General features: G+C 40.5%; 1 long non-coding RNA gene across 1 annotated transcript; it reads left to right on the top strand.

Moving 5' to 3' along the window:
• The first annotated feature begins 1381 nt into the window (after positions 1 to 1381).
• On the top strand, positions 1382 to 8555 carry LOC110577082. Its single transcript, XR_002480097.1, has 3 exons — positions 1382 to 1398; positions 2299 to 2362; positions 8472 to 8555. It is a non-coding gene; the product is annotated as an uncharacterized LOC110577082 (long non-coding RNA).
• Positions 8556 to 22168: the final 13613 nt, after the last annotated feature.

The following is a 22168-nucleotide window of genomic DNA, read 5'->3' as shown; positions in this document are numbered from 1 at the left end:
AGTGATCAAGTCAGGATGGTGGAGTCCTCATCACTGAGATTCGTGTCCTTATAAAACAGGGCCCACGGAGGGTCTCAGGCCCTTGCCCTCTTCTACCATGTGAGGACAATAAGAAGTCTGCCATCTAGAACAGGAACATCACTAACCATCTGGCACCTCACCTTGGACTTCAAGCCTCTAGAATTGTGAGAAATAAATTTCTGCTGTTTATAAGCCACCCAGTCTATGGCATTTTTTTTTTTAAGACTTTTAAAATTTATTTGACAGAAAGCGAGAAAGCACAAGCAGGGAGGAGAGATAAGGAGAAGCATTCTCTCCGCTGAGCAGGGAACCCGATATGGGGCTCGATCCCAGGACCCTGGGATCATGACCTGAGCCAAAGGCAGACCCTTAACCCACTGAGCCACGCAGGTGCCCCCCGTCTATGGCATTCTTGCCACAGGAGGCCGAGGGACTAAGATAGGTGCTATACAAGCCTATGAAATGTACTGGGAACGGGCACTGGGGGGCAGGGAGTAGATGGGGAGACTAAAAGGTTGCTGGGCAGATTGTTCTAAAGAGGGGAGGGCGGAGAAGCATCACACGTGCCAAGAAGCGTGAAAGTTCTTCCTGGCAGCTGTCTCCAATCCCCACCTCCCTTTCTCTAACTTACTTCCACTGAGTTTCCATGTCCACAGGTCCCAGGTTACCAGCATAGGGCACAGCACCCATCTAATAGGCACTGCTCCGGGACTATTCAGCCACTCAGCAGCGGTCAGCTGTGCACTCCGGAGCAGATGCTGTGGGTGGCCCACCCATGTCCCCTGGACACTCGCCAACATACACTCCTATTGCAAGCACCGCGGCTCTTGCTGCACCCTCCTCTCTCGCCCTACGCAGGACATTAGTGGCCCTCACTCAGCCAATGAAGCACCTGTTTCGGGGCTGATTTAATTCCGGGACTCCCAGCCTCGCCCAAAGCCCCCGCTCTCCCGGGCCCGGCCTGGCCCTCACACCTCCAAGCCGCGGCCCAGCCGGAATCTCCGCACGAGGCCCGGGCACTGGGAGACCTTGAATGGTCCTTGGCGGGAATAGTACCCACGGACGGGAAACTCCGCAGGCATCTCACCCGGCTGGCGGTGAGGAAACCCCACCCCGAACTGGGCCTCCTACTCACCGGGTCCTGAGTCTTAGGAATCACATGATCCGCCCGAGTGCGCGACGGCAGGGACCACGCCACGGCCCACCCTTCGCCCGTTCCCAGGGACAGTTTCCTTGGACTCTTGAAGGAATATTTGGCCCCGCGGCGTTCGGCAGTTTCGTGTTCTCTTGGCCCTTTCCTTCTCTTCAAGCACACAGAGTGGGGAAAACACGGGGCGGAGTTCTTCAAAGCCACGCCATTTGGGCCTCTGTGGTCAGGTGAGAGCGAGGACCCGCCCAGGTGCAGGAAGCGTCGACTTTCAGGCCCATCCGGCTGTTAATGGCGGGCGGGCTGGCCAACGCCGGAAATGCAGAGAAAGGCGGCACCTGCCAGGAGAAGAGGGCCGGGGCGGGGCTACGGCGGCGTGGGGGCGCGGCCAGGAAACCAGAGGGCCCGGCGGGGGCGGGGCCAGCCTACCAGTGGGCGTGGCGGTTGGGGAGTGGGCGGAGTCAACCTGCAGCGGTTGGTGGCCGTTGGCTGGGCGGCTGGGAAGGGTTGCAAGGTGTGATCTTGTACCTGGGGGCGGGGTCATTTGTATCAGTTCAGTAGTAAGCAGGGAATGGTGGCTACCCCAAGCTGCAAAGAACTTCAGCTCCAAAGTGGTTATTCCGTAAAGAGAGAGGCCAGGCCACTGCAGGGCCTGAGAGGTGGGGGAGAGAAGCTGTGAACAGTGGGTTTTCACAAAGAGATGTTGAAAGTGATTGCTGAGAAACCAGCAGGATTTCTAGTGAAGCTAGTTGTCATCCTTTCATAATCTCTTGGAGTAAATTGGAGACCGGAGTAAAATAATTCTGTTTACCCAGAGTGGCCTCAGGACGATAAAGCCATCAGGAGGGGACTGGAGTGTGTGCTGTTAGTGAAGGCAGCACTGGAAGGGGCCGAGCTCACCTGGCCCTCTGATGTCCTCATGGGAGTTTCTCGGAGACTCAGCAATTTGGGGAGAGGTTGTGGGAAGCAAAAGGAAGCCCCGATCTCCAGATTAGGGCAGCTGGGGGTGTTGGGGGGCTGGGCTGTGGCCCCTTCTGGGGGAGGCTCCAGCCCTTTAGTGTGGAGTTGGGGAAGGATGCACTCAATTTGGATTCGAAGTTCCCTGTACCTTTTTTATTTCCTTGCTTCAGAGAGCATGGCCAGATGCAACAGATGGAAACTACAGGGAGGCCAACTGAGTCTTGATTGAAGAAGGTAAGGATTGGGCTGAATGAACACCCCATTCCTGGGATCCGGCAATCATTTACCAGGAAGGCTGAGCCCCTTGGTGGAAAGAGCATGGTTTTGGAAACAAGAAGTCTCTCTGCTTCTGATTTTGAGTTGGTGATTTAATTCTCCAAGCCTGTATGTCCTCATTTCTGAAATGTTGATAAGAACAGTCTCCCTGCTAAAATGAAGGGGGGGAAATCAGAGGGAGAGACAAACCAAGAGAGACTATGGACTCTGAGAAACAAACTGAGGGTTCTAGAGGGGAGGGGGTGGGGGGATGGGTTAGCCTGGTGATGGGTATTAAAGAGGGCACGTACTGCATGGAGCACTGGGTGTTATACGCAAACAATGAATCATGGGAACACTACATCAAAAACTAACGATGTAATGTATGGTGATTAACATAACATAATAAAATAAAATAAAATAAAAAAGACAAGAACATTCTCCCTGCTACCTCATAAACTGTGGCAGAGGTTGACTTTGATAGTTGCCAGTGAAAATGCTTTGCACAGTAATAATTACCAGAGCTAACAATTACTGACTCTCAGCCCAGGACTATTAAGGGAGTTTTCCACATGCAGTCTCATTTAATCCTTACATGAACTCTTTATGGTAGGTACTGTTATTATCCTCACTGTACAAATGAAGAGACTATGGCTACTGTCTGTCAGAGAAGCTAAGTAATCTGTCCAAGTTCTTACAGCAGGCTGGAGCAGAATCAAGGCTCGAATTTATTCAGACTGACTCCAGAGCCTACTCTCTCAACACTGCACTATTAAAACCTAAATCCAGTGGGGTTTTGTTGTTGTTGTTCTCAGTATTTTATAGAACCAACTCCAAACTTGGGCAGGATACTGATCTATATTTCTTCTAATTCCAACAGTGAGATTTGCTGATTCCAATAATCAACTCTACCAACAGTCCTTCCATTATTATAGCTTAATTTCTCAGAGCCTTAAATAATTTTTTACCTATAAGAGAGTTCAGTCTACATGTAAATATCCCTTTAGATGGTCCAAAGACTAAGGGAAGGTGCCTAGTAACAGAGATGAAAATTTGGCCTAGATAAAAAGGGCATAAAGGAGAATTGTGGGAAGAAGTAATATTAAATAAATTGTCTCTCAAATTGTAAACAATGAAAGACCAGTTTTTAAAAATTTCCTATCCATTGTGGGCTGATATTTTTGTAAAATACTATAAAAAATTATTTACTAGAAAAATGAAATGAAAAAACAGAAAAAACCCAGTTTTCTGCATTAAAAACTGCAGAATGAACCTGCATTTTTATTAACCATTAGAATAAATAAAACAGAAAAAAATACTGTTAAAACCAGTACACATTCATTGAAAGTATGCATATAGGTGATTAATATAAAGAATCCCTATTATACTTAAAGTATTTTGTCATTCTACAAATGTGCTCACTTCTTGTTAATTTATCTAAAATATTTTGGGTTTATGACATTACTTGCTAAGGTATATCTAAGTGACTTCTACGTTGTGTTTTAAAACCGCATTAGAGAAGGGCACCTGGGTGGCCCGGCTGGTTGAGCATTCAACTCTGGATTTCGGCTCAGGTCATGATCTTAGGGTCCTGAGACTGAGCTCCATGTCTGCCTCCACACTCAGCAGGGAGTCTGCTTGAGGATTTTCCTTCTCCCTCTCCTTCTCTCTCTAATAAATTAATTAAAAAACTCATTAGAGAAATTAATCTCATAGAGGTATGTTGATTGCAGTGTAAGAGGAGATTAATTTCAGCAAGTTCAAGATACTCATTTTTAACTTTGATCCGAAATGACACAAGTGATGCTGCATTTTCAAAACTAATTTTCAGTCCATCAACTAGGTCCATAATTTATTTCATAAAGTTATAGTTTTATTTCAACTACCTTTTTTTTCTTTTAATTTTTATTTAGTTATTTGACAGAGAGAGACACAGTGAGAGAGGGAACATAAGCAGGGGGAGTGGGAGAGGGAGAAGCAGACTTCCTGCTGAGCAGAGAGCCCGATGCGGGGCTCGATCCCAGGATCCTGGAACCATGACCTGAGCCGAAGGCAGACGCTTAACAACTGAGCCACCCAGGCGCCCAATTTCAACTACCTTTTATTGAAATTGCTTTTCAGAGCCATGATTTTCCTACATATGGCTATTCTAGTAATGAAAAATAAAATTTAAAGCATTTTGGTCAAATTTGTAAGATGTTTGTAACTTTGCAGATTGGCAATATTCATTGACAGTCATTATTAAATTATGGAACATGTCAAAAACCTGTAAAACTGTTCTTCCAAGCTTCTTTTATTTTTCCCTTACAATCATATATTCACTGGCAAAACATGTTGTCATGCTTCCTTCCATGGAAGTATAAAAATCATTAAAATATTGAAGAGGGGCACCTGGGTGGCTCAGTCATTAAGAGTCTGTCGTGATCCCAGCGGATCTCCCCTGCTCATTGGAGAGTCTGCTTCTCCCTCTCCCTCTGTGTGCTCTCTCTCTCAAATAAATAAATAAAATCTTAAAAAAAAATTGAAGATAGCAACAAATAAGCAAGATTGACTATCCAGTTTACACTTTCATTAGAACCAAAGTAGCTTTATTTTGTAGAAACATAAGGCAAGAATTTGTCTTATAGTTCATTTTTTTTTTTAAGATTTTATTTATTTATTTATTTGAGAGAAAGAGAGAGAGACAGAGAAACAGCATGAGACGGGAGAGGGTCAGAGGGAGAAGTAGGCTCCCCGCTGAGCCGGGAGCCCAATGTGGGACTCGATCCCAGGACTCCGGGATCATGACCTGAACCGAAGGCAGTTGCTTAACCAACTGAGCCACCCAGGCGCCCCTAGTTCAGACATTCTTGACACAACTTTTCTACTCCATAAAGATCCTAATTCAGCAGGCAATACCAGTTATGACTCAACTTCCATATTGTTACATTATAAAATGAATAATCTTCAATTTACCATGTTTTTGCTGCATCACTAAGCATACTTTTTAGTTAAGCTGACATATGTCATAGCAAGACTTTTCTCCACAATGGGGGCTGTGAACCGATTACAGTCAGTTGCAAGCTCTCCATCCGGGGAACTCTTACAAAATGCTTTTCTCTCATTGCAGAGATGCCATCAGAACACATTCCTATTCTAAACTTAAATTCCAAGCACATTTGTTGACAATGTAATCATCCTTCATCGTTTTCTTCAGTTCAGAGCTAGTTGCTTGTTAGCAAGAAAGCTGGGGGGGGGGATGGGTCCTGTCTTTTTACTATCATGTTCAAATTAATTCATTTTAGCAATATCTGTGTAGTTGCCAAGTTGCAGTGAAAAATAGACAACATTATATATTTTATGAGTTGGTCTTAAATCATAATAGCCAGTTTCTGAACACATCTGATTGGAAAGTGGTTCTTGAGCCTCATTTTTCCTGTGTTTCACCTCATTTTCTAAGCAAACATCTCCAATGCAATCTTTGGCTAATCTTTCAGTAATTATAAATGGATTTTTAGTTTTAGCAACCTACGGAGCAATTCTTTGTGAAGCCCCCAAAAGCTTTAATGTTTATAGTGTAATACCAAACATCTGCTTCTGTCAGCTTTTTAATTCAAAACTCTTTTTCTCAAAGAATTCTTTTTTTGTTTTGAATTTGTTTGGTAAGTAAATGTCACTTAAGTATCAGTTTCATTCATGACTCATTAGTACTTTTCCATAAATCACACTATGGTTTTAGCACCTTGTCAAATTTACTTGCCTAATATAGCTACGAAATATGTGTGTATTTATATTAAAAATCTTAATTAAAAGCCAAAATGATGATAAAAACAAATTACAAATGAATAATGTGTACAGATTATAGGATATTAGATTATAGCTGACAGGTGTTAAAATGATATGCAGCATAAGGAGGTCCTCCTGTGCATAACAAGTATACAGCTCGAGTCTCATGGCACTCACACATTCAAGTTCCACCCAAACTGCTCTGTACCCTATTCAATGAGATGAGTTCACCGATCCTGTCCTGGGGCTTTGAGGAAATATCCTGTTATTACATATACATTTCTCAGAGCTTGCTCCTGTTCTTTCTGCCTACCTCATCTTGGACCAGTAACAGTTTGCCAACTGGCGCCAAATCCCAGACCACACTTTGAATAGTATTGTCCTAAAATTTAAGATTGGCACTTGTCAAAAATGCCAACCTCTGCTGGGTGCCCAATGCTTACCTGCTAATGGATGAGAAAGGATAAGCCATTTCGTGCTCTAGTCTGGCTCAGCCCCGATGGTGGGGTGTGTCTTCTTCCAAAGCTATACTTGCGTCATCTGACAGCTGAGGAAGCTGAGGAAGCTGAGACTCAGAGGGTGGAAGTGATCTGGTGGAGATGGAGCTGGATCAGAAAAGAAACTAGGGCCAGGTCTACCTGCACCTCATCCAGGAGCCAAACTGTATAGGCAGCCAGCCCAACCCAACCCACAGCCTCTTTGAGCCTGAGCTTGACCCTTCTTGGGGGAGGGCAGGCTGGGCTGGGCTCACCCCATACTCAGGGTTATCTTTGTTAGGTGTCAGTCAAGAAAGGCAACAATGTCTGATGGGATGTAAACATCACACTGGATTTTCATACCTCCTCAGAGAACAGCCTCATCCTGGGGATCGGCAGTGGCAAAGTGGATGCCATTGGATTAGACATTATATATAACTGGCAAGGTAGGTGTGTAATACCCAGGATTTTCTTCTCCCCACCATCAGTAACAGAGTAGTTAGGAAACATTAGACACACCTAGCACCAAATCCCAATTATCTACTCTAACGGAGTGGGAAAGGTCTCATCACTAACGTAGAGCTGATGACAAGGGACCTTTTAGTGACTTTGACAGTACAGAAGCTGTGTCCTTCCCCTGCTCCTGCTCAGCAGCCCATTCCCTGACCTGGTGGAGACAGAAGAAGAATCTCAACTTCCCTCCTCGGGCAGAACAGACTGACCAGAGTGAATGTTAGTGAACACCCTTCCAATGAATAAATCAGTGGTCAGCGAAGGAAGAAGGTGGGATATGGAAAGACCATATGTGCATGACCTCAGCCCATGTTTGGGACTCCAAGCTCCTGGATGGAAGGCATAAGGTTGCTAGTTGTTTTATACAGTGCCCTGCATGGCAGTCATTAAATCTATGAGGTCTCCAGACACTTAAGTTACCTTTCTTTTTCTAAAATAGAATTTTGCATCTCTACTGTCGAGTTTCACGATTGATCTGTAAGACCAGCCCTTCTCTATAGCATCTGGGGCTTTTATAGTTACAGTTGCTCACAAAGCCTCTTGTGAAAAATACTTTGCAAATGTATTTTTCCTCTTTAGCATTTCCAGAAGCACAGGGTAGAATGATCTGCTTTTAGATTTTCTAGCCTAATGGTAGAGGCTCTGAACTCAGGCAGACCTAAGTTTCTTTTCTTTTTTTCCCCCAAAGCTTTAAAAAAAAAAAAAAAAGATAAAACATAACATCAAGGAAAGTAATTTATATGGCTATTTGCTATCTGGAAACAAATAGAACATGAATGGAATATTATACCACCAGACAGGTATAACATTCACAAAAGAAAAGTAGTTCAGTAGTTCTCAGCAAGGGGCAGTTTGGCCCCATAGGGGGACACTTGTCTGGACATACTTTTGGTTGTCACAACTAAGGAAGAAGGGAAAGTGTGACTGGCATTTATCTAATGGGTAGAGACCAGGGATGCTGCTAAACATCCTACCACGCCCACAACAGTCCCCCACAACAAAGAATTATCTGGCCCCAAATGGCAATAGTGTCAGGTAAAGAAACCATGATTTAGTTACATCTTTACATTTTCTTCTAAGGTAACACTTTTGTGGATTTATTGCTAGAAATTATTAATCCCTGATATTTGATTCTTTGGGGTTTTGTTCTGTGTGTAAGTACTTGTCAAAATCAGTAAGACTTTTTTCCAGTTTCCCAAATAAAGCATATTTGTAAAGTGTACAGTTAAAAAGTATTGAAAGATACAAAGAACTACCAATTTGAGTACGCTAGTACTCATGCTTCTGGTAGTTTTTAGAGAAGTAGATTCTAATGTTAGCCTTACAATTTTCAGGGGAATCTTCTGATAAAGGAAGACTGCTTAGGGCAACAAACACACTTTTCAACTGAGAAGGCATCAGTACACCAGAGAAATATGTGCATTCTGAACAGTGGCGAAGTTCTTGTTTATTGTCAAGTCCTCTGATGTGATGGCCTGGCTTTAATGCTGGCCTTAGCATCAGTCTCCTATATTTTATCACCTTATCAACCCCTTGGTCACAGCAGAACCTTCATGTCTACTGAGGAGCTTTCTGAGGCGCACCAAAGTGTGAGGAGCTGCCTCTTTCACAAATTGGATTACTTCCTCCACAGGCCACAGTGGAAATCCTTTGAGTACACTGAGGTCAGGTCCGAGTGTCGAGCTGGGACTTCAATTCTCCTGTGTGTGGATTTTCCTGACTTTAGATAATTGTCCTTGGTAGACCCCCCAATGACAATCAGTTCAGAACTGGTGATAAGCTTGATGGAGCTGACACAGGCTGAAAAGAATTCCTATAGCAAAGGTAAGAGTTTGTGGAATTTCTCCAGGTGGGGCTTGGAGAGTTTGTTGCATTAGTGGGTTTTTAAGAATGCCTTTGCTCTTCATGCATGCAGCTGTGTCATTTCCTCTTAAGACAAAACTTCTGCATCGGGTTAGCATAGCTCTACTGTCGGGTGCTTAGGGGAGAGCGGGATGGCTTTAGGTGGAGGCTTCTAGCATGTCATTTGGCACTTCTGTGTCCTGATAGGTCTTCTTTTGCTGATTGATTTTGATCAGTTTATTCTGAGCGAGTGTTCCTCACTGAAGGAAGATGGATATAGAGCATTTCCCCCACGAGAGGAGGCAGCAGCCACGTCTCCTCTGGGGAGGAGTCCATAATCGGTCCAGTTTGGAGGGCACCATCCGGCACCCTACCCCAGGGGCTGGCCAGCAAGTGTAGACATCTGCAGGGCCATCTTCTGATCCAGGTGAGCACTGGAGTTTCTGTTTGTTTCCAGAGTCACAGACAGCAGATATCCCTGCAATGGTTGTCTGAGCCGTGTCATCCTTGGCCAAACGGAAGGCCAGGGGCTCTGTCTACCAACTTTACGCAAGCTGAGATGTAGGAGAATACAAAATGGGAAGACTTTCTAAAACCCCTTTTTTCCCCTAATTTTGGGCCTTTTTAAAAGTATGTATGCTAATTTTTGTTGAGGAAACATTTTTAGGAAACATCTTTCTCAGGGGCTGACATCTGTGCAGGTGGTTTAAACTATCCTGCTTTCACGACCCACCGTGCTGGTGGTTGGGAGCAGCTTTCTCTGTGGACTGCACTGAACACCCAGTCACTTTGGAAGGATCCTGTATTTCTGTCGCAGTTTTTGTAATAGCAACATTATTTCCTGATCACTGTCAGACATCTGTCCAGGGACGTTCCCCAGCTAGGAAAATATCTCAAGAATTGGACAGTAGCAATAACCAAAAGCTCCTATTTGTCAAAGGCAATATAAACTTCATCTCCTCTAACACCTACAGTAGTTGCAGGGCAGATCAGATACGATTCTGTCTAGTGCTTCAAGTTTGATTCCCACTTTAAATTATTTAAGGCCGGCTTGGGTAATTCCTTCTTAAAGAATGTCGAAGTTGTGATTTCAGATCCATTTGGAACTCATAAACGGGACATTGGCTGAGAGGACACATTCATCTGGAACTCCAGAGAAGGCTAAAGTGAAGCCCTCTTTTTTCCTGCACATGTCCCAACAGGTTGCATGCCCAAGGAATCTACAGGCCTCCTAAAGTCCTTTCCATTGTCACTACAGGGCTGACTGTAATCTGCACCTGTAATTCTAGCAACTGTAGCAGTACATGCTGAAGAAACAGTGTGAAGGTAACATGCTCCCCCTTCAAACCAGCTTTGAAGTTGTTAGCCTGAGGAATCTCGGACTGTCTGAAATACTGGGAAGGAGGAGCACCCAAAGATCCAGCCTCTTTCCAGAAACTGTTCCATTGGGAATGATCATTTTTCACAGGAGACATTCTTGATTGTCCTTCTTGACAGTCTAATGATCTTAGTGTTTTCCCTATGATAAGCCTTTCTAGTGTTTTCTGCAAAGCATGGTTGTCTCCCCCAGTCCAGTTGGCATGGGAATTCAGTGCACCGCTACCATGTTTCAGAGCCCAAGCACAGAGCCCAGACCTAGCTTTTTTTTTTTTTTTACAGCTTTATTGAGGTATAACTGACATATAATAAACTTCACATATTTAAACTATACAGTTTGATGATTTTTAGCCTATGTATACCTCCCTGCAACCATTACATGGTGAGATAACGAACATATCACCCCCAAAGGTTTCCTCATGCGCCTTAGCAATCCCTCCCTTCCAACCCTCCTTTGAATATTTAACATACTGTTTCAAAGTTGAAGACAAAAAGTGGGAAAGCTATCTCTAGCCATTCAACAAGTCTGGTATAATCCCAGCTCCAAAACAAGGTAAGGAAATTATGACAATTATAGACTGACTTTACTTCTGGACCTAGATGAGAAAGTCCTTGATGAAATACTGGTTAATTGAATTAACCAGTTATGGAAAAAATTACAATTGCACAATTACAGTTGCACCCCATAGATTCCCCTTTTTATTCTCCAATGTATTGTATTTTTTCCCACTAAATCTTTGTTCATTTTTTCCTCACTTTTTCCTCCAATTTCCTCAGTTTTAGCTTTAGTTGATACTCTCATTTTATCCTGACATTATAAAACCAGCTGGCCGTTTTCTCATAAGCTCCTGCAGAATGTGTCCTAGATGAGGAAAAGATGCTAGAAGGTGGCAATCACCCACACTTCAAAATGAAAGGAGCAAAGCAATGAAAGAAGTTGTATTCATTTACAATTTTCTTAGGCCCTTCTATTGTTCGTCAATCCCTTGAGTCCCCATCAATACCACTGGAATTGCCAGATATTCATTTGTCAGGTACTTCAATTTGCATCAAAGCTCCTGAAAACAAAGACTGCTTCTTTGACCTGGAGGATAAGGCCCAACAAATAGGTCTTCTATGATAAGATATTAATGTTCCATTTGGTCTATCTTTGAACATTTCTGGTATTTAGGAATGATATGTGACTGAATGTTGAGTATTTCTCAACAAATATTTACCAGTTAAGTGCTAACTTAGCACTTGAACTGTAAGGTGAGATGAAAATGGAGAAAATGCTCCATTAAAATTGCTAGGACCAAAAGGCATACATGCACCTTAAAACACTATAAAGTCAAGGGATAAAATATGTTACAGTGGGATAGAAAGGAATGGGAAGGCTCTAAAAAGGTAGCTGTACCTAAGCTTTGCAGGATGTATGGTAGGAGTACCTGGAACAGCCCAGCTGACAGTGCTTTCATTGTAGTAATGGGATTGTTGGGGATGGGGTGGGTGGTATGGGGACATGAGAGATCTAAGTTCCCTAGCTGAAACAGGGACGCTGGTGTAATGGGAGAGAAAGAGTACAAGGTAGGTCAAGCCTGATCATGGAGGACCCAACAAAATTATCTCGTGCCTATTTCCAGTCAGCCCCTTCTATAAGAGACAACCACTTTTCAGATACCTATCACCATAGATTACTTCCTCTTGCTGTTTCATATAAATGGAATCATGTAGTACATACTCTTTTTTTTACGTTTGATTTCTTTCACACAACATGGTTTTGAAATTCGTATTTTTGCATGTATTTAAAATTCCTTTTTGGGGCACCTGGATGGCTCAGTCCGTTAAGCAGCCAGCTCTTGATCTCAGCTCAGGTCTTGATCTCAGGGTCCTAAGTTCAAGCCTGGTATTGGGCTCCACACTGGGTGTGGAGCCTACTTAAAAAAAAAAAAATTCCTTTTTATTGTTGAGTCCTACTCCATTGGATGAATTACCCACATTTCTCTCTTCTCCAGGTTTTGTCTATTATGAATAAAACTGCTATGGACATTCTTGTACACATATTTGTGTGGATATATGCTTTAATTTCTCTTGGGTAAATAGGAGTTGAATTTCTAAGTTATAGGGTAGTTGTCTGATTAACTTCATTCCATTCTACTAGTTTTCCCAAATGGTTCTCCCATTTTACATTCCCACCAGCAATGAATGAGAATGTGTTACTCCATGTCCTTGCTAACACTTGGTATTGTTACTCTTTTTAATTTGATCTATTTTGGGTATTCTTGTGGTTATGTAGTACTATCACACTGTGGTTTAATTAGCATTTCCCTGATGTCTGATGATGAGTACCTTTTCACGTATAGTGACCATTTCTGTGCTTTGGTGGGATATTGGTTCAAATCTCTTGCCCATTAAAAAAAAAAAAAAAGGTGTCTTTTGTATTACTGAGTTGTTAGAGTTCTTTACATTTTCTGGGTATAATACACATGCACACACATTTACTCCCAATCTGTGATTTGCCTTTTCATTTTCTTAATAGTATAGTATATTGCTGAGCAGAAATCTTAAATTTTAGGAATCCAGCTGATCAATTATTCCCTATAGTTAAGTGTCTGTTGTCCTGTAGTAAAACAATATAAGTGAGAAACCTGATCCCAATCTGTCTTCTAAGGACATAGAGCTCAGGCCTACAGCAAAGTCCACTGCTGTGTAGTGATAAAAAGGTAATAAAAGTGCAGAGTAACTACTACTAATGACCTGTTATAACATAAAAGCTCATAAATGACAGTCTGAATGGTGTGCATGTGATTGTTAGTTGATAAAATTCTGATGAACCTTTAAAAGAGTGCCCTTTCTACCCCTTTCCAACTTCTGTCTGGACTGTCAGAAAACATGTAATTTACCACTAGGAAGCTAAGAGAAACGTCTTTTGAGAGGCCCTAGCATCCCTGGAATTCCTGATTCTTTTCAATCTGCATGTTTGCTTTTTGCTGTTGAACTGCATTTTGCAGAGATCTTTGGAATTGAGATAATGCCCTGTGTCACCTGGCACAGCTGACAGGATTCCAAATTGATCTAGTAGAGATTGCAGCTGGGCTCAGGATAAGAACATTCTGGGATGGCCAGAAGAGGACAGCATGCACTCCTAGTTAAGAACCATGGGAATCCATAATCTAAATGTGCCCTTGAAGCAATTAACTGGGTGCCTAGGAATGATGGCTTCATTAGCCATGGAAGAGAAAAAAATGCCTCACTGGAACAGGGCAAGAAACTGTACCATAGGAGGACAAAGGCATTACTCTTCCAAACAGATTAACCTGATGCACCAAAAAAGAGAAAGGGTAGGGAAAGCATATTTCTTTGGTTTTCAGTATCATTCTCTGAGCCAAAGGCCAGGAGCTACATCCAAGGAAATAAATGAACCATTTGGAATGAAGCCGTATTTGTGTAGGGTGTGGGAAAGAGACTCAAAAAGAGACAGCCTAGTGTGCTCACCTTGAAAGAGGCAGATACAGACAAGGAGGCCCCTTGAGCTGCAAGGGCCAGATGTAGCACTTCTAGAAATGTGCAGTCCCCATGTTTGGGACTTGAATCTAGCAGTGAGCACCAGAGATGGTGCATGCCCCATTTGGGCTCCCATCCACACTGGAGGGCCCAGAGCCCTCTGCCCACCCCAGGGAAGGCCAAAAAAGCAGATGGAGTATCATATGCCTACCTAGGGCACAGGCACTCGAGCAGCAGGGGAAGGAGCACCAGGAAGTGCTCCCTGTCCACCTGTCCTCCCAGTCACCCCATGGCCCCACAATGTGCTCCTGGGTGTGGGGCCACCGGGTGCCTGACTTCTACCACAGCTGTGAACAAAGGCCTTTCATCCCCCAATCCCTGTGTAAGGGGATGATCTGAAGAAACTTGTCTGCTGGAGTTCCAACACAAGAGGACAACAGCAACACAACATCAACCACTCTGCAGCTCAGCCTGCACCAACCAATACTGGAATAGAACCCAAATCCTCTGCTGCTGTCTAGTGACAGATACCCAGAAAGCTGAACATTCTCTAAGATAATGACACACTCTTTTTAGAGGTAAAAGTTACAGAATATAAATGTTTACAAGTTCAAACCAGAAGGACCTGGGCCTACCTATGTTCTTTTATGACTAGGATATGACTGTGCTTTTAAACTTGGTCACCCCCATGGTTTACCAATGGGTTGATGTGGGCTGTGACAAGAAAGGATCCAAGGGACTCCAACAAGAGTTGTGACTTGAGGAACTAAAAAAAAATTTGCTCTAAATTGAGATTTTAAAAAACCAACATATGGTTAGAATGGATTTTGGCATAAAGATTTAAAAATTCACTTTGAGGGGCACCTGGGTGGCTCAGTCGTTGAGCGTTTGCCTTTGGCTCAGGTCATGATCCCAGGGTCCTGGGATCGAGCCCCACATCGGGCTCCCTGCTAGGCAGGAAGCCTGCTTCTCCCTCTCCCTCTGCCCCTGCTTGTGTTCCCTCTCTCGCTGTGTCTCTCTCTGTCAAACAAATAAAATCTTAAAAATAAATAAATAAAAAAATAAAAATAAAAATTCACTTTGAGACATGCCAAGTATGGAATGTTTAAATGGGGATATTTTTGCTAAACTGGATAAAAATTATGCAGCACCATGATTTGATGTGTTAAACTATCATGTACTATTATTTGAAGTAAACATGTCCATAATCTCCAGAATAAAGGTAATTGGAGCCCCATTAAGATTAATTGGACATATACTAAATGGATTGGTCAAGAGATGAAAGGAAGATTACTGTCTCATGGAAAAAGTCAAATGCTAATGATCACATATGTATTACTTTGTATATTTGTATGTTAAGTGTGTTAAACATACGCTATGGATGGAAGGACTGTAAAAAAAAAGGGTTCACATGACCTTTTCTGTTTCTCTATGGAAATCTGATCTTTAAAGATATTTATTTATTTATTTATTTATTTATTTATTTATTTATTTGGGCGGGGGAGAGAGCATGAGCTGAAGAGGGAGAGACAGAGGGAGAGGGAGAAGCAGGCCTCACTGGGCAGGGACCCCAACATGGGGTTTGATGTCAGGACCCCATGACCATGACCTGAGCCGAAGGCAGATTCTTAACAGACGGAGCCAGCGAGGCAACCCTGGAAACCTGGCTTTAAATTAACTTTCTTGCTCTTTTCTTCTAGGAACCTGGTAAGAGAACATGTTAGCTATACTGCTGGGGAGTACTGCTTTTAGTAAAAGGTAGATTTTATGATGCATACCTATGCTTTTAAACTGTGAGTTTTGTAACCCTTTCCTCCACGTAATGGGTGATGCAGTGTATTGATATGTGGTTCTGGCTCTAGTGGGTACAGAAAGACCAAAGAAAATAATTCCTCAGACTCATCCCTCTGAATGAATTGTGGAGGAAGACCTCAACCTCAGAGAAACACCTGGGACTGTCTTGCTCTGTGGCGACCTCTTTAACATCTTTGCATAATAATTTTACATGGTGTCCAAAAGATGAACAAGTTACTGTTATTTGTTGCTGTTATCAAGTGAACTTCTGAAATTTGTAAATTCTTACACTCCTTCAAACAGAGTTTGCTAATGGCACATAGGCATCCTGAGATTTTTTTTGTGAACCTTTTGCTTATAACTATGCGCAAAATGGCATGCAGTGATAACTTGCTTAACTGACATGGAGGATGTTAAATTTTTATGTTCGGTATATTTTGTGTTAACTGCACTGCTATATAATACTTCTTGAACTATGGCATTGTTGTCTGCTTTCGGCTCAGGTCATGATCCCAGGGTCCTGGGATTGAGCCGGGTATTGGGCTCCCTGCTCCGCGGGAAGCCTGCTTCTCCCTCTCCTGCTCCCCCTGCTTGTGTTCCCTCTCTTGCTGTGTCTCTCTCTGTCAAATAAATAAATCTTCAAAAAAAAAATAAATAAAAAAGAGTTGTAGGCTTAGAGATTATACAACTGATAATAAATAATTGAGAACAGAATAACTCTGGATTGCTTATTAGAACTGGATCACTTTGCAATTCTTTCCAAAACATCTGTTGTTTGAATTGATAAGTCACTCCTTTAAAATAAGTTTTTGCAGCATTGGAAGATTTATGAAACTAGAAAATAGCTTCCACAACCCTGCTGGGCAATAGATTATTAGATTGGTGAATTCACTGATCATTAGTGATGGGTATATTCTTACTGATTTTGGTACTTACATGTCCAGATTGTTGTTATGTCATTGGGTTGGAGGGAGTGAGATGTAGTGAGGGGGGGTCACTGATGGGAGAGAAGCCCCTGTCATCTAAGGACACAAGCTACACTCCAACAATGGTTCACAGTGAGGAAGAATGTGGAGAGGTTGCAAAGCACTCAGAATGAATTACTGTTAGTTAGAACTCATAAACAAACTGTAAGAATACACACATGCTTGCTAGTTGACATAGCTCAGGTAAAATTTCACAAGCATACCTCTCCATTCTCTTTGCTTCTTACCCCCACTCAACTTCTGTCTGAAGATATCTGGAGAAAGTGGAATTTACTGTGGGGAAGATAAAAAGAAACATCTAAGGGGAACCCCAGCATTGCCCAAACTCCTGATTCTCTTTAATCTGCTTTTATGTTTTTATGTTAAGAATTCTTTTTTCAGAGGCACCTGGATGGCTCAGTCAGTTAAGCGGCCGGCTCTTGATTTCAGCTCAGGTCATGATCCCAGGACCCTGGGACTGAGCCCCACATTGGGCTCCCTGCTCAGTGGGGAGTCTGCTTCAGGATTCTCTCTCTTTCCTTCTCTCTCTGTCCCTTCCCCCACTCATGTGCACACACTCTCTCTAAAATAAATTAAATCTTAAAAATGTTTTTAAAAAGAAAAACATTTAAAAATTTTTTTCAAAATTCTATGGAAAATTTCAAGCATAGAGAATATTACATTGAATACTGCTATGGCCATCATTTATATCATAAATATTTTGCTATACTTGGACTGGTGTATATCTATCCCTCTATCCTTCTATTCATTCATCAATCTGTCTTATTTTTATACATTTCAAAATAAGTTACAGACACCAATACACTTCACCCGAAATACTCCAACATGCATATCATTATCTAAAGTTCCATGATTCATTGTTTGCATATAACACCCAGTGCTCCATGCAGTATGTGCCCTCTTCAATACCATCACCAGGCTAACCCATCCCCCCATCAAATTATGAGTTCTGATTCTTCCACACTCAGAATGGTCAGTCTTTTCAATGTTAATTGTTCCGGTTGGTATGTAGTGATATCACCTTGTGGTTTATTTTGCATTTCCCTAATAGCACATGATGTTGAACATGTTTATATGTGTTTATTGGCCATTTGTGTTCTCTTCTTTCAAAGTATCCAAGTCTTATGCCCATTTCAAAAATGTGCTTGTCTTGTCACTAGTGAATTCTTTATATATCCTGAATGTCAGTCTTTTGTCAAATATATGCTTTACATATATTTCCTAATCTGTGGTTTGCTTATTTTACTTCCTAATGGTCTCTTTGGATAAGCACTCTGTATCATCTTGTCTCAAAAGCTGTAGCTTTATAGTAAGGCTTGAAATCCCTAATTTCTACCAAAAATAGTTTTTAGTTTTTAGTATACATGTTTTACATATATTTTGATAAATGTTTTCATAAGTATTTTATGTTTTTTGATGCTATAGGAAATGGAAGTTAAAACATTTATTTTCCAATTGTTTGCTGCTAATACAAAAAATACAATTAAATTTTATATAATCATCTTGTATGCCATGATCTTGGTATATTATCTTACTAGTTCTAATAGCTGAAGATAGTCTTTCCCACATACTCATATCATTTACAGAGACCATTTTATTTCTTTTCTAATATTTATGCCTTTTCTTTCTTGCCTTTTGTACAAGATATACAGTAAAATGTTGAATTTTTTAAAAAGATTATGAACTGGTATTGAATTTTGTCAAATGTTTTTTCTGTATCTATTAAGAAAGTTGTTTTTTTTTTTTAAAAAAGACACATATTAAAAACCTGTCCCAAACATCAACTCAAACCAATTTAGGAAATTGTTGTTAATTCAATCTATCCCCTACTTACAACCGTCCATTACTATCGTGCCACGTGGCTTTTGTACAAGACCACCACCTGGCAGGTCAGAGACAGAGAGTGGGCTCAGACACATACCTTCTGACTTTAAAGCTCTCATTCTCTCACTAGCATCATGTTGCCCTTAGACAAGCTGGATTATTATAAGAATTCTTGTGACAAGGCTTTTAGTTTGTTTTCTCTTTATTTTTATGGATAAAATGCAACATACATATTATACTTAACAATGAAAGCTGGGACTAAAGAATATTAACTTTTGAGATAGGAGACAACATAAAACATTGGCATTTCTTGTGACATTCAATTTCTAATCAGATCACATTGTTTCAGAAAATAGTTGGAAAATGACTGAAAGAAAAGATGTTTTTAAATTAAGGTATGTGTATGTGTAAAACTATTCAAAATGTTTGAAAGAAACATTTTAATCCATGTCATATTATTTTTTATTAAATGACATATTTATGGAAAACAGCTGAAAATGCCTGTCAGAAACTAGGAACTATTTAATCCCATAATATATATTCTTTTCAGGCATGTAAAACATTTGTGAAAAACAGTTGAAATATGCTTGAAAGAAAGAAGGGACATTTTAATCTCATGTTACTTTTCAGTAAAGTGCAATATGGTGAAAGCAGTTGAAAAATGCCTGAAAGAAGAGATGACTATTAATTCCCACACCTGAAAACCTGCATTGCAACATGGTGAAACACACAAGACAGTGACTAAGGGACATGAATTCTCTCAGAGTATACCACAGGTCACAGTTACAGAGTATTTTTGGCTTTAAAGCTTGCACTAAAAATATTTTACATCATTAAGTGTATATTATTAAATGTACACTGAAAGCTAGCTGACGTGACTTAAATAAGATGACTCAGGGACAGTCTGTAACAAAAACTGTTGAAGTCCATTAATTTTTTTCCTAAGAAAGGCAAGTGAGGTAGTTTATACCGTGTACACATTGTAATGAAATTAATATTCCAGTTCATTTGAAGATCACTGGCTTTAAGAATCATATCCCCCAATTAGCTGCTTAACAAAGGGATCCTCTTTTGCAAAATGGAGAAAACAATGAGCCAGCCCTAGGGTTTTTTCTGAATAAGTGTCACTAAAATGTTAACTTTCTCTAATACCTTCCTGGATATTATTTTCCTGACTGTACACCAAGAGCACTTGGGAGGAGGTGGGTGGGAAACAAGTAAGAACTGAATCTAGAAAGCCCAGGATCTGACTCTTCTTTTGTTTGCAAATATACAACTCATTTGACAAACTACTGTAACTATTTTAAAATAACTTTTGATAAAGCAAAGATAGTTTCAATAATTATTTGACAGACATTTTTGAATTGTAATTGTAGGGGTTTGTTTGTTCTTTAAGAATAAAATTAGTAAAAAGAACCTCTACTCATACAAAAATTAGTCTGTGTGTCTACTGAAATTCTCCTCTAATCACTTAGTTAATCCTGTGACAAAGAATAAAAGTTATATCCAAAGATATTGGTATTGACATGGCCTTCCATATTACAGTTATTTGAAAGTTGTCACACATACTTAAATACATTCAAGTGATTAATTTAAAGCTATTGAGTCAGCTAAGTCTTCGACATCTGACATCACACAGAAGTAAGAAATTCAGAAACAGTTGTTTACCTGTCATCTGTCAGCCACTTATTTAAAACTAATGACAAGTGGAGTAGATCTTAAAACCTTTAGAACTTATGTATAGGTTCTAATGTGTTTTCAGTCCAAAGATGGGAAAATTCTCAAATAAAAAATTAGATCTGTAAATCTTCTATAAAAAAAATCTTCTACAACAGAATTTAACTATTTGAAACTATAGGAAACACAATGAGAAAAATCAGTCCCTGTTTTCATGTAATACAGAGAAATATAAGATAGCTAATTTGAAGAATTTCTTCCATGGGTGGGTATAAATTACTGCCATCTTATGCCCTGGAAGTTAGCAACTGCATAAAGTAAAATGTTTCCTCCTGTTGTCTGAATTTCAAAAACAATAAAAGCATTTTTTCAGACTCTTGAAATGCATTATGTAAACTCACATGCCATCAATTAACCAAACATTGAAAACTGATGAAATGTAGGAATAAATAAAAACCTACAGGATACATGTTTATCTTCTAATGGGTTTTCAGGCACAAGAAATAAAAATTCTCAAACAAATAAAATGAATGGATATTTGAGTTTTTTATAAAAAATGTAACAAAATCCTAATGGCTAGAAACATAATTATCTACATGTTGAATATAAATAATGTTTTTAGAGATATCTAGGTATAATAATGCTGCATATAAAAGATTTCTTTTAGGGGTACCTAGGTGGCTCAGTTGGTTAAGTATCCAACTCTTGATTTTGGCTCAGGTCTTGATCTCAGGGTCATGAGTTCAAGTCCTGCGTTGGGCTCCATGCTGGGTGTGGAGCCTACTTGAAAAAAAAAGAAAAAAAAAGATTTCTTCTATATGTGGGCTTAAATTATCACATCATGTTTTGAGAACTGGTAAGTAGAAACATCAGTAAAAACATTTGGTAAAAACATTTTACCAATGCTTTGGTAAAATGTTTTCTGTATTTGTAACTTTATTGTTCAAACTGCAAGAGTCATTTGGACATTAAATCTCATTAAAATTATTATAAATTCAGTGAAATATCAATCTATGGATTCTAATCCAAAGCACACATGTAGGATAAATGAGACTTCTGTCCCCATTTCTAGCTAACCCTAGAACTGTATCTGCAATCTCAAGATGAAAGGCAGAGCTATCTGACCCCTCAGCACATGGCAGATTTGCTCTCCATTAGATTGTGGAGAACAGTGTGTTCTCACCAACTGCAGGTCTGGAAAATGGCTCTGCAGGATCTTCATAGCAAGATAGTTTCCAGCTTACCAAATATGCATCTGATTTTAAAGCCTGAGGCTAATCCATAGTGCTTGGCCATGTCTATGATTGATGAACAGAAATAATTTGCTTTTACAGCATATAAAATCTGGACATAACAGTATTTTTCAGTACTTTTGGATGAAGAGCAGCTGGATAAAGACAATTCTATATTTTTAAATTGGGGCTACAGAAGTGACTATCTATAGTTGTAAAATATTAAAAAATGATATGTTTGATCAGGAAAAGAAATCTGTGCCTGGCACAGAGAAAGCTTTTCATTGAGCACCATAATCATGATGAAAAGATAGAGGTTCTGTGACTATTAACTACACAAAAGGTTATGAAAGCGTAAGAACACCCTCTGTCAACCTAACCTTTGCTATGGAACCTGTGCTCATAAGAGAATAAGCTTTATAAATATCAATTTTCAATAATCTACAATAGAAAAATGTTCACTTGCACCAGACGCGGACAGTCATAATACAGTATGACATACTTAACAATACAGTGTTCTTTCAACAGAAGTTCATCCTCCTCCAATTTGGGAGCAAGTCAGAGCATCAACATTGTATGTGTAACTTCAGAAACTGATTCCCTTTGAAAAGCAGATCTGAATTATTCTGCAGAGCAGAAATTATTGATATTTCTGGCATTGTTCAGAAAGGTCAACATATGTATATAAGATAAGTATAAAAAAGACTCTCTTCCACCTCTTGTGTTTGGTAGCATCTGCTACAAAAAGGAGTGTTTTTTTATCTTTAGGTATAAGACGAAGTTCATTTCTGCTGTGAAGTCAAAGTACTAGAAATG

Source organism: Neomonachus schauinslandi, chromosome 14 (assembly GCF_002201575.2).
Source record: "Neomonachus schauinslandi chromosome 14, ASM220157v2, whole genome shotgun sequence".
Classification (NCBI taxonomy): domain Eukaryota; kingdom Metazoa; phylum Chordata; class Mammalia; order Carnivora; family Phocidae; genus Neomonachus; species Neomonachus schauinslandi.
Note: the sequence above shows the minus strand (reverse complement) of the source record. Positions and strands in the feature narration are given on the sequence as shown.